This window comes from Homarus americanus, unplaced genomic scaffold, assembly GCF_018991925.1.
Source record: "Homarus americanus isolate GMGI-L3 unplaced genomic scaffold, GMGI_Hamer_2.0 scaffold7536, whole genome shotgun sequence".
Classification (NCBI taxonomy): Eukaryota; Metazoa; Arthropoda; class Malacostraca; order Decapoda; family Nephropidae; genus Homarus; species Homarus americanus.
The window spans coordinates 3103-15079 of record NW_024757455.1 but is presented as its reverse complement, the minus strand read 5'-3'; the positions used below and the strand labels follow the sequence as shown (position 1 = coordinate 15079).

At 37.5% G+C, this 11977-nt stretch overlaps 1 long non-coding RNA gene across 1 annotated transcript; it reads right to left on the bottom strand.

The window, feature by feature from the left end:
• Positions 1–10023: 10023 nt before the first annotated feature.
• On the bottom strand, positions 10024–11644 carry LOC121857470. The gene is made up of 2 exons (XR_006087192.1): positions 10930–11644; positions 10024–10849 (listed from the first exon to the last, which is right to left on the bottom strand). It is a non-coding gene; the product is annotated as an uncharacterized LOC121857470 (long non-coding RNA).
• Between the last annotated feature and the right edge of the window lie 333 nt (positions 11645–11977).

Genomic DNA, 11977 nt, shown 5'->3' with positions numbered 1-11977 from the left:
CAAAAAAACAATACTCAACATCAGACAACAAAAACAGACACAACAGATAAAAACACAGACAATAACAGACACCGGAAACATACTACAACAGAAAATTGCAACAGACACGAGCAGACAAGCGCGTAGAGAAACAGGTCAACCCAGTTTCCTCTGTGGTAAAGCTAGGTCAGGTCAGGTCATAATATACCAAATCAAAACCAAGGTCATGTATTCGTGGTCTGTTGGTTATATGGACTCGGGATAAGGTCAAAAGAGGTCATTAGAGGTCCGGTTAGCTTTGGTTATCTAGAAAGGGAATGAGGTTAAATGACATCGTTCCGTGCCAGGTCAGTTTAGGTCACTTAATGACCTTGGTCAAGGTGAAGAAGAGATGACTTACTTGAACCTAAAGGATTGTCATTTTGTTCTAAGTCTGTTTAACTGGATAACTGGAATGCGTTGTCTTAGTAACTGGTAGACTGTCAACTCAAGCTCTCCTCTCAATGTAAGTGGAATTCTATATACATATATCTAAGAAACAAGAAGTTACTGTTAACTGTTACTGCCAGCACAGTCTCTTCTCGGTCTAAATGGATAGCAGGAACATCTATCAGTAAACTCCTTTTATACACGGAATAAGGCAATGTTTTGGGTTCTATATTAAAATATTTAATTCTATCTAATTTCTTGTACTGTACATAGAGGAACGAGAAGTCTTCCTCGTGTGTGTGTGTGTGTGTGTCCTCGCCTCTCATACTTATGTAAAGACAGACCCACGCTGATTCGGGTTGAATGTTATTAATACCAGGTTTGGATCGAATGTAAACAACAGTTGATGTAAACAGGTTATATAATCAGGTTCTGTAAACAGGTGATGTAAACATCTGATGATGTAAATAACAGTTGATGTAAACAACGGATGATACGCACAAAAGTTGATGTAAACAGCAGATGATATAAACAACAGGCGATGTAAACAAATGAAATAAACAGATGTAAAACAAAAGTTGAAATATTTTTTAAATTGATGACAAAATCCCTCTATATCTCTATTGTTTATATTGGTAACTTATTAACTATCTCTTATTTTACTATACACTGTCAGGGTGCGGTGGAGGACACGGAGTGTTGACTGGTTGTTGCTTCTATTAATACACTGGTTCGATCCCCTCCCCCCCTCCTTCCCTTCCTCTTTGTCTTGGCATTATCCACAATTTGATCTCTTCCACTCCTCCTTTTTTCTCTTCCTATTCCTCCTCCTTTTCCTTTTTATAATCTTTTTCCTCCCCTCTTTTTCTTCGTTACAATACACGACACAACATGTTCCAACATGTTACGACACGTCACGACGACACGACATGTTCCGACATGTTACGACACGTCACGACGACACGACACGACACGAAACGACACGACACGACAGGAAACGACAGAACACGACACAGAGACTTTCACACTCTGACTACTTGCTCTTTAACTCTCATTTACAATAAATCTTTACTTTTAACTTGACAAATTTGTGGGTTTAGATGAACTGCTTCCAGGAACTGATGTTTATGTTGGTAACACTGAAACTCTAGGAACTGATGCTTATGTTGGTAACACTGAGACTAACTTATGGTAGAGTTATAATATATAAATAAATATTACTAATTCTAAGGTTAAGTTTTATACTAATGTAATATTAAACTAATTAGGATTGTATATTTCCAAATCCGATATTTTTAGTAGGTATAATAAGTCTACCGTTTGTTACATAGTGATGTACTGTCACATGTAAACACTAGCTATATTAATACGCATAAATATACTGTATAGTTAATGGTGTATGAGGAGTATGGTGTATAGAGGAGTATGTAGCTAGTGTGTGTGTAACATAGTGTAGTTGGCGTGCTGCAGCGTGAGGTCAGACATTACACGTGTCGTCCTAGTAACTGGTAGACTGTCAACTCAAGCTCTCCTCTCAGTCTAAGTGGAACTCTATATATATCTAAGAAACAAGAAGTAACTGTTAACTGTTACTGCCAGCTCAGTTTCTTCTCGGTCTAAATGGATAGCAGGAACATCTATTAGTAAACTCCTTTTATACACGGAATAAGGCAATGTTTTGGGTTCTATATTGAAGTGTTTAACTCTATCTAGTTTCTTGTACTGTACATAGAGGAACGAGAAGTCTTCCTCGTGTGTGTGTGTGTGTGTCCTCGCCTCTCATACTTATGTAAAGACAGACCCACGCTGATTCGGGTTGAATGTTATTAATACCAGGTTTGGATCGAATGTAAACAACAGTTGATGTAAACAACAAGTGATGTAAATAGCAGTTGATGTAAACAACGGATGATATTAACAAAAGCTGATGTAAACAAATGATATAAACTTATTAACTATCTCTTATTTTACTATGCACTGTCAGGGTGCGGTGGAGGACACGGAGTGTTGACTGGTTGTTGCTTCTATTAATACACTGGTTCGATCCCCTCCTTCCCTTCCTCTTTGTCTTGGCATTATCCACAATTTGATCTCTTCCACTCCTCCTTTTTTCTCTTCCTATTCCTCCTCCTTATCCTTTTTATAATCTTTTTCCTCCCCTCTTTTTCTTCGTTACAATACACGACACAACATGTTCCAACATGTTACGACACGTCACGACGTTACGACATGTTCCTGACATGTTACGACACGTCACGACGACACGACATGTTCCGACATGTTACGACACGTCACGACGACACGACACGACACGAAACGACACGACACGACAGGAAACGACAGAACACGACACAGAGACTTTCACACTCTGACCACTTGCTCTTTAACTCTCATTTACAATAAATCTTTACTTTTAACTTGACAAATTTGTGGGTTTAGATGAACTGCTTCCAGGAACTGATGTTTATGTTGGTAACACTGAAACTCTAGGAACTGATGCTTATGTTGGTAACACTGAGACTAACTTGTGGTAGAGTTATAATAAATAAATATATAAATAATACTAATTCTAAGGTTAAGTTTTATACTAATATAATTTTAAATTAATTAGGATTATATATTTCCAAATCCGATATTTTTAGTAGGTATAATAAGTCTACCGTTTGTTACATAGTGATGTACTGTCACATGTAAACACTAGTTATATTAATACACATTAATATACTGTATAGTTAATGGTGTATGAGGAGTATGGTGTATAGAGGAGTATGTAGCTCGTGTGTGTGTAACATAGTGTAGTTGGCGTCCTGCAGCGTGAGGTCAGACATTACACGTGTCGTCCTAGTAACTGGTAGACTGTCAACTCAAGCTCTCCTCTCAGTCTAAGTGGAACTCTATATATATCTAAGAAACAAGAAGTAACTGTTAACTGTTACTGCCAGCTCAGTTTCTTCTCGGTCTAAATGGATAGCAGGAACATCTATAGTAAACTCCTTTTATACACGGAATAAGGCAATGTTTTGGGTTCTATATTGAAGTGTTTAACTCTATCTAGTTTCTTGTACTGTACATAGAGGAACGAGAAGTCTTCCTCGTGTGTGTGTGTGTGTGTGTGTCCTCGCCTCTCATACTTATGTAAAGACAGACCCACGCTGATTCGGGTTGAATGTTATTAATACCAGGTTTGGATCGAATGTAAACAACAGTTGATGTAAACAACAAGTGATGTAAATAGCAGTTGATGTAAACAACGGATGATATTAACAAAAGCTGATGTAAACAAATGATATAAACTTATTAACTATCTCTTATTTTACTATGCACTGTCAGGGTGCGGTGGAGGACACGGAGTGTTGACTGGTTGTTGCTTCTATTAATACACTGGTTCGATCCCCTCCTTCCCTTCCTCTTTGTCTTGGCATTATCCACAATTTGATCTCTTCCACTCCTCCTTTTTTCTCTTCCTATTCCTCCTCCTTATCCTTTTTATAATCTTTTTCCTCCCCTCTTTTTCTTCGTTACAATACACGACACAACATGTTCCAACATGTTACGACACGTCACGACGACACAACATGTTCCGACATGTTACGACACGTCACGACGACACGACACGACACGAAACGACACGACACGACAGGAAACGACAGAACACGACACAGAGACTTTCACACTCTGACCACTTGCTCTTTAACTCTCATTTACAATAAATCTTTAGTTTTAACTTGACAAATTTGTGGGTTTAGATGAACTGCTTCCAGGAACTGATGTTTATGTTGGTAACACTGAAACTCTAGGAACTGATGCTTATGTTGGTAACACTGAGACTAACTTGTGGTAGAGTTATAATAAATAAATAAATATTACTAATTCTAAGGTTAAGTTTTATACTAATGTAATATTAAACTAATTAGGATTGTATATTTCCAAATCCGATATTTTTAGTAGGTATAATAAGTCTACCGTTTGTTACATAGTGATGTACTGTCACATGTAAACACTAGTTATATTAATACACATTAATATACTGTATAGTTAATGGTGTATGAGGAGTATGGTGTATAGAGGAGTATGTAGCTCGTGTGTGTGTAACATAGTGTAGTTGGCGTCCTGCAGCGTGAGGTCAGACATTACACGTGTCGTCCTAGTAACTGGTAGACTGTCAACTCAAGCTCTCCTCTCAGTCTAAGTGGAACTCTATATATATCTAAGAAACAAGAAGTAACTGTTAACTGTTACTGCCAGCTCAGTTTCTTCTCGGTCTAAATGGATAGCAGGAACATCTATTAGTAAACTCCTTTTATACACGGAATAAGGCAATGTTTTGGGTTCTATATTGAAGTGTTTAACTCTATCTAGTTTCTTGTACTGTACATAGAGGAACGAGAAGTCTTCCTCGTGTGTGTGTGTGTGTGTGTCCTCGCCTCTCATACTTATGTAAAGACAGACCCACGCTGATTCGGGTTGAATGTTATTAATACCAGGTTTGGATTGTAAACAACAAAACGTAAACAACAAGTGATGTAAATAGCAGTTGATGTAAACAACGATGATATTAACAAAAGTTCAAACAAAATGATATAAACTATTAACTATCTCTTCATTTTACTATGCACTGTCAGGGTGCGGTGGAGACACGAGTGTTGACTGGTTGTTGCTTCTATTAATACACTGTCTGATCCCTCCTTCCTTCCTTCTTTGTCTTGGCATTATTCCATGCCAATTTGGATCTCTTTCCAATTTCTTCCTATTCTCCTTCCTTATCCTTTTTATAATCTTTTTCCTCCCCTCTTTTTCTTCGTTACAATACACGACACAACATGTTCCAACATGTTACGACACGTCACGACGACACAACATGTTCCGACATGTTACGACACGTCACGACGACACGACACGACACGAAACGACACGACACGACAGGAAACGACAGAACACGACACAGAGATTTTCACACTCTGACCACTTGCTCTTTAACTCTCATTTACAATAAATCTTTACTTTTAACTTGACAAATTTGTGGGTTTAGATGAACTGCTTCCAGGAACTGATGTTTATGTTGGTAACACTGAAACTCTAGGAACTGATGCTTATGTTGGTAATACTGAGACTAACTTGTGGTAGAGTTATAATAAATAAATATATAAATAATACTAATTCTAAGGTTAAGTTTTATACTAATATAATTTTAAATTAATTAGGATTATATATTTCCAAATCCGATATTTTTAGTAGGTATAATAAGTCTACCGTTTGTTACATATTGATGTACTGTCACATGTAAACACTAGTTATATTAATACACATTAATATACTGTATAGTTAATGGTGTATGAGGAGTATGGTGTATAGAGGAGTATGTAGCTCGTGTGTGTGTAACATAGTGTAGTTGGCGTCCTGCAGCGTGAGGTCAGACATAACACGTGTCGTCCTAGTAACTGGTAGACTGTCAACTCAAGCTCTCCTCTCAGTCTAAGTGGAACTCTATATATATCTAAGAAACAAGAAGTAACTGTTAACTGTTACTGCCAGCTCAGTCTCTTCTCGGTCTAAATGGATAGCAGGAACATGTATCAGTAAACTCCTTTTATACACGGAATAAGGCAATGTTTTGGGTTCTATATTGAAGTGTTTAACTCTATCTAGTTTCTTGTACTGTACATAGAGGAACGAGAAGTCTTCCTCGTGTGTGTGTGTGTGTGTGAAACCGCCTCTCACACTTATGTGTAAACATTAAGAATCCACGCTGATCTGGGTTGAATGATAATACCAGGTTTGGATCGAATGTAACAACAGTTTGATGTAAACAACAAGTGATGTAACAGTTGATGTAAAACAACGGATGATATTAACAAAAGCTGATAAACAAATGATATTTATTAACTATTCTTATTTTACTATGCACTGTCAGGGTGCGGTGGAGTATACGAGTGTTGACTGGTTGTTGCTTCTATTAATACACTGTCTGATCCCCTCCTTCCTTCCTCTTTTGTCTGGCATTATCCACAATTTCTGATCTCTTCCACTCCCTCCTTTTTTCTTCCTATTCCTCCTCCTTATCCTTTTATAATCTTTTTTTCCTCCCCTTTTTTCAAATACACGACACAAATATGTTCCAACATACATGACACGTCACGACGACACAAATATGTTCCGACATGCATGACACGTCACGACGACACGACACGACACGAAACGACACGACACGACAGGAAACGACAGAACACGACACAGAGACTTTCACACTCTGACCACTTGCTCTTTAACTCCCATTTACAATAAATCTTTAGTTTTAACTTGACAAATTTGTGGGTTTAGATGAACTGCTTCCAGGAACTGATGTTTATGTTGGTAACACTGAAACTCTAGGAACTGATGCTTATGTTGGTAACACTGAGACTAACTTGTGGTAGAGTTATAATAAATAAATAAATATTACTAATTCTAAGGTTAAGTTTTATACTAATGTAATATTAAACTAATTAGGATTGTATATTTCCAAATCCGATATTTTTAGTAGGTATAATAAGTCTACCGTTGGTACATAGTGATGTACTGTCACATGTAAACACTAGTTATATTAATACACATTAATATACTGTATAGTTAATGGTGTATGAGGAGTATGGTGTATAGAGGAGTATGTAGCTCGTGTGTGTGTAACATAGTGTAGTTGGCGTCCTGCAGCGTGAGGTCAGACATTACACGTGTCGTCCTAGTAACTGGTAGACTGTCAACTCAAGCTCTCCTCTCAGTCTAAGTGGAACTCTATATATATCTAAGAAACAAGAAGTAACTGTTAACTGTTACTGCCAGCTCAGTTTCTTCTCGGTCTAAATGGATAGCAGGAACATCTATTAGTAAACTCCTTTTATACACGGAATAAGGCAATGTTTTGGGTTCTATATTGAAGTGTTTAACTCTATCTAGTTTCTTGTACATAGAGGAACGAGAAGTCTTCCTCGTGTGTGTGTGTGTGTGTGTGTCCTCGCCTCTCATACTTATGTAAAGACAGACCCACGCTGATTCGGGTTGAATGTTATTAATACCAGGTTTGGGATCGAATGTAAACAACAGTTGGATGTAAACAACAAGAGATGGGGCTAGCAGTTGATGTAAACAACGGATGATATTAATAAAAGCTGATGTAAACAAATTATATAAACTTATTAACTATTCTTTATTTTATTATGCACTGGTCAGGGTGCGGTGGAGGACACGGAGTGCTGACTGCTGCTAAGCTTCTATTAATACACTAAGTTCGATCCTCCTTCCCCTTCCTCTTTATCTGGCATTATCCACAATTCTGATCTCTTCACTCCTCCTTTTTTTCTCTTCCTATTCCTCCTCCTTATCCTTTATAATCTCCTTTTCTTTCTGTTACAATACACGACACAACATGTTCCAACATCATGTTCCGACATGTTACATGACACGTCACGACGACACGACAACGACACGAAACGACACGACATTTATTGCGAAACGACAGAACACGACACAGAGACTTTCACACTCTGACCACTTGCTCTTTAACTCCCATTTACAATAAATCTTTAGTTTTAACTTGACAAATTTGTGGGTTTAGATGAACTGCTTCCAGGAACTGATGTTTATGTTGGTAACACTGAAACTCTAGGAACTGATGCTTATGTTGGTAACACTGAGACTAACTTGTGGTAGAGTTATAATAAATAAATAAATATTACTAATTCTAAGGTTAAGTTTTATACTAATGTAATATTAAACTAATTAGGATTGTATATTTCCAAATCCGATATTTTTAGTAGGTATAATAAGTCTACCGTTGGTACATAGTGATGTACTGTCACATGTAAACACTAGTTATATTAATACACATTAATATACTGTATAGTTAATGGTGTATGAGGAGTATGGTGTATAGAGGAGTATGTAGCTCGTGTGTGTGTAACATAGTGTAGTTGACGTCCTGCAGCGTGAGGTCAGACATTACACGTGTCGTCCTAGTAACTGGTAGACTGTCAACTCAAGCTCTCCTCTCAGTCTAAGTGGAACTCTATATATATCTAAGAAACAAGAAGTAACTGTTAACCGTTACTGCCAGCTCAGCTTCTCGGTCTAAATGGATAGCAGGAACATCTATTAGTAAACTACTTTTATACACGGAATAAGGCAATGTTTTGGGTTCTATATTGAAGTGTTTAACTCAATCTAGTTTCTTGTACATAGAAAAACGAGAAGTTTTCCTCGTGTGTGTGTGTGTGTGTGTCCTCGCCTCTCATACTTATGTAAAGACAGACCCACGCTGATTCGGGTTGAATGTTATTAATACCAGGTTTGGATCGAATGTAAACAACAGTTGATGTAAACAACAAGTGATGTAAATAGCAGTTGATGTAAACAACGGATGATATTAACAAAAGCTGATGTAAACAAATGATATAAACTTATTAACTATCTCTTATTTTACTATGCACTGTCAGGGTGCGGTGGAGGACACGGAGTGTTGACTGGTTGTTGCTTCTATTAATACACTGGTTCGATCCCCTCCTTCCCTTCCTCTTTGTCTTGGCATTATCCACAATTTGATCTCTTCCACTCCTCCTTTTTTCTCTTCCTATTCCTCCTCCTTATCCTTTTTATTATCTTTTTCCTCCCCTCTTTTTCTTCGTTACAATACACGACACAACATGTTCCAACATGTTACGACACGTCACGACGACACAACATGTTCCGACATGTTACGACACGTCACGACGACACGACACGACACGAAACGACACGACACGACAGGAAACGACAGAACACGACATAGAGACTTTCACACTCTGACCACTTGCTCTTTAACTCTCATTTACAATAAATCTTTACTTTTAACTTGACAAATTTGTGGGTTTAGATGAACTGCTTCCAGGAACTGATGTTTATGTTGGTAACACTGAAACTCTAGGAACTGATGCTTATGTTGGTAACACTGAGTGGAAGAGATCAAATTGTGGATAATGCCAAGACAAAGAGGAAGGGAAGGAGGGGATCGAACCAGTGTATTAATAGAAGCAACAACCAGTCAACACTCCGTGTCCTCCATCGCACCCTGACAGTGCATAGTAAAATAAGAGATAGTTAATAAGTTTATATCATTTGTTTACATCAGCTTTTGTTAATATCATCCGTTGTTTACATCAACTGCTATTTACATCACTTGTTGTTTACATCAACTGTTGTTTACATTCGATCCAAACCTGGTATTAATAACATTCAACCCGAATCAGCGTGGGTCTGTCTTTACATAAGTATGAGAGGCGAGGACACACATACACACACACACACACGAGGAAAACTTCTCGTTCCTCTATGTACAAGAAACTAGATTGAGTTAAACACTTCAATATAGAACCCAAAACATTGCCTTATTCCGTGTATAAAAGTAGTTTACTAATAGATGTTCCTGCTATCCATTTAGACCGAGAAGAAACTGAGCTGGCAGTAACAGTTAACAGTTACTTCTTGTTTCTTAGATATATATAGAGTTCCACTTAGACTGAGAGGAGAGCTTGAGTTGACAGTCTACCAGTTACTAGGACGACACGTGTAATGTCTGACCTCACGCTGCAGGACGCCAACTACACTATGTTACACACACACGAGCTACATACTCCTCTATACACCATACTCCTCATACACCATTAACTATACAGTATATTAATGTGTATTAATATAACTAGTGTTTACATGTGACAGTACATCACTATGTAACAAACGGTAGACTTATTATACCTACTAAAAATATCGGATTTGGAAATATATAATCCTAATTAATTTAAAATTATATTAGTATAAAACTTAACCTTAGAATTAGTATTATTTATATATTTATTTATTATAACTCTACCACAAGTTAGTCTCAGTGTTACCAACATAAGCATCAGTTCCTAGAGTTTCAGTGTTACCAACATAAACATCAGTTCCTGGAAGCAGTTCATCTAAACCCACAAATTTGTCAAGTTAAAACTAAAGATTTATTGTAAATGAGAGTTAAAGAGCAAGTGGTCAGAGTGTGAAAGTCTCTGTGTCGTGTTCTGTCGTTTCCTGTCGTGTCGTGTCGTTTCGTGTCGTGTCGTGTCGTCGTGACGTGTCGTAACATGTCGGAACATGTCGTGTCGTCGTGACGTGTCGTAACATGTTGGAACATGTTGTGTCGTGTATTGTAACGAAGAAAAAGAGGGGAGGAAAAAGATTATAAAAAGGATAAGGAGGAGGAATAGGAAGAGAAAAAAGGAGGAGTGGAAGAGATCAAATTGTGGATAATGCCAAGACAAAGAGGAAGGGAAGGAGGGGATCGAACCAGTGTATTAATAGAAGCAACAACCAGTCAACACTCCGTGTCCTCCACCGCACCCTGACAGTGCATAGTAAAATAAGAGATAGTTAATAAGTTTATATCATTTGTTTACATCACCTGTTGTTTATATCATCTGCTGTTTACATCAGCTTTTGTTAATATCATCCGTTGTTTACATCAACTGCTATTTACATCACTTGTTGTTTACATCAACTGTTGTTTACATTCGATCCAAACCTGGTATTAATAACATTCAACCCGAATCAGCGTGGGTCTGTCTTTACATAAGTATGAGAGGCGAGGACACACACACACACACACACACACACACACACACGAGGAAGACTTCTCGTTCCTCTATGTACAGTACAAGAAACTAGATAGAGTTAAACACTTCAATATAGAACCCAAAACATTGCCTTATTCCGTGTATAAAAGGAGTTTACTAATAGATGTTCCTGCTATCCATTTAGACCGAGAAGAAACTGAGCTGGCAGTAACAGTTAACAGTTACTTCTTGTTTCTTAGATATATATAGAGTTCCACTTAGACTGAGAGGAGAGCTTGAGTTGACAGTCTACCAGTTACTAGGACGACACGTGTAATGTCTGACCTCACGCTGCAGGACGCCAACTACACTATGTTACACACACACGAGCTACATACTCCTCTATACACCATACTCCTCATACACCATTAACTATACAGTATATTAATGTGTATTAATATAACTAGTGTTTACATGTGACAGTACATCAATATGTAACAAACGGTAGACTTATTATACCTACTAAAAATATCGGATTTGGAAATATATAATCCTAATTAATTTAAAATTATATTAGTATAAAACTTAACCTTAGAATTAGTATTATTTATATATTTATTTATTATAACTCTACCACAAGTTAGTCTCAGTATTACCAACATAAGCATCAGTTCCTAGAGTTTCAGTGTTACCAACATAAACATCAGTTCCTGGAAGCAGTTCATCTAAACCCACAAATTTGTCAAGTTAAAAGTAAAGATTTATTGTAAATGAGAGTTAAAGAGCAAGTGGTCAGAGTGTGAAAATCTCTGTGTCGTGTTCTGTCGTTTCCTGTCGTGTCGTGTCGTTTCGTGTCGTGTCGTGTCGTCGTGACGTGTCGTAACATGTCGGAACATGTTGTGTCGTCGTGACGTGTCGTAACATGTTGGAACATGTTGTGTCGTGTATTGTAACGAAGAAAAAGAGGGGAGGAAAAA